This window comes from Octopus bimaculoides, chromosome 11, assembly GCF_001194135.2.
Source record: "Octopus bimaculoides isolate UCB-OBI-ISO-001 chromosome 11, ASM119413v2, whole genome shotgun sequence".
Classification (NCBI taxonomy): Eukaryota; Metazoa; Mollusca; class Cephalopoda; order Octopoda; family Octopodidae; genus Octopus; species Octopus bimaculoides.
Genome location: NC_068991.1, coordinates 73,872,597 through 73,874,579, shown reverse-complemented (window position 1 = coordinate 73,874,579; position 1,983 = coordinate 73,872,597).

The window sequence follows — 1,983 nt, the reverse complement described above, 5'->3', positions numbered from 1 at the left end:
ATCATCGTCACCAACAATCATCATCATCATCATCGTCATCATCGTCATTGTCATCATCTAGGGAATCACTGCCGCCACCATCACCAAGAGATACCACACAGTGCATGAAAGACTAGCGACCCAATCGAATATATATACATATATATATATATATATATAGTAGATAGGTCCAGTGTAATCTGTAGGCAGGAGAGGTGCAGCCGGAGAGTGCAAAGTTCAGAATAAAAAAGATCCAGAATAAATAGTCCAGAATGAAAAAAGGTAGAGAGTCCAGAAGTTCGTGTGTGATGAGTAGAGACAGGATTAGCTGGTGCGACCACGTGAGCATGAGCTATGTATGGGAGAATTCACAAAAAAACAACAGACGAAGACAGGTGGTGTAAACAACAAATGGATGTATTAGTATAATGCTCGGGAATAGAGAAAGTCTTTGACGTTTTGAGCCTACGCTCTTCAACAGAAAGGAACACAGAAAGAAACAAGGAAAGAAATAAATATATGTATAGTTGTCAGCGATCTATCATCGCACTGACCAATTCCCATCCCCACATTTTCACACCTTCACACCTACATACACACATGCATACATTAAGATCACCATCATTCTCTCACACACATGCACCTTCGTTTTGGGATCACTATTTCTTTGTTATCTCCCCTTCTTCTTAACTCTCCTGTGTGATCCTTCTGTCCGGCATTCGCCATGATAGATCGCTGACCACTACACATATATTTTTTTCCTCTCCTTGTTTCTTTCTGTGTTCCTTTCTGGTGAAGAGCGTAGGCTCGAAACATTAAAGACTTTCTCTACTCCTGAGCATTATACTAATACATCCATTTGTTGTTTACACCACCTGTCTTCGTCTGTTGTTTTTTCGTGAATTCTCCCATACACACACACACACACACACACACACACACACACACACACACACACACATATATATATATATATAAATATATGTATGTATATCTTTCTGTGTGTGTCTTTGTGTCTGTGTTTGTCCCCCACCAGTGCTTGACAAGCAGTGCTGGTGTTTTTATGTCTTTGTAACTGAGTGGTTCAGCAAAAAAAAACAAAAACTGATAGAGTAAGTACCAGCCTTAAGAATAAACGATGGGGGTCAATTCATTCAAGAAAAGTTCTTTAACACAGTGCCCCAGCATGGCTACAATCAAATGCCTTAAACAAGTCAAAAAATAAAAGACAAAAGATATAAATACATCAATAATAAAACGTCTAACTCATGCTGGCACCGAAAAATGGATGTAAAATAAGGGATCGAATACATTTGATGAGGAGGCGCAATGGCCCAGTGGTTAGGGCAGCAGACTCGCGGTCATAGGATCGCGGTTTCGATTCCCAGACCGGGCGTTGTGAGTGTTTATTGAGCGAAAACACCTAAAGCTCCACGAGGCTCCAGCAGGGGATGGTGGCGAACCCTGCTGTACTCTTTCACCACAACCTTTTCTCACTCTTACTTCCTGTTTCTGTTGTGCCTGTAATTCAAAGGGTCAGCCTTGTCACACTGTGTTACGCTGAATATCCCCGAGAACTACGGTAAGGGTACACATGTGTGTGGAGTGCTCAGCCACTTGCACGTTAATTTCACGAGCAGGCTGTTCCGTTGATCGGATCAACTGGAACCCTCGTCGTTGCAACCGACGGAGGGCCAACATTTGATGAATTAATTAGGATCTAATCTGATTCTTGGTTAAATGTGACAAAATGGCTGACCTTGAAAATGGAGAGATGAATTTTAAGGAGAGATGAATTTTTACTGTATTGAGTACACAACATGTCTTATGTTGTGGACTACATCTAAGGGAAACAGATGATGATGATGATGCTGAAAAAGATGAAGATATTTAACTGAAATCATCTTTTGAATACCAGAATTCCAGTGCCAGGTTCAAGATAACTGATTGCCAAATTCTGTTTGATGGAACCTTCTGATTTTTTGATGTCTACAGGAGATAGTT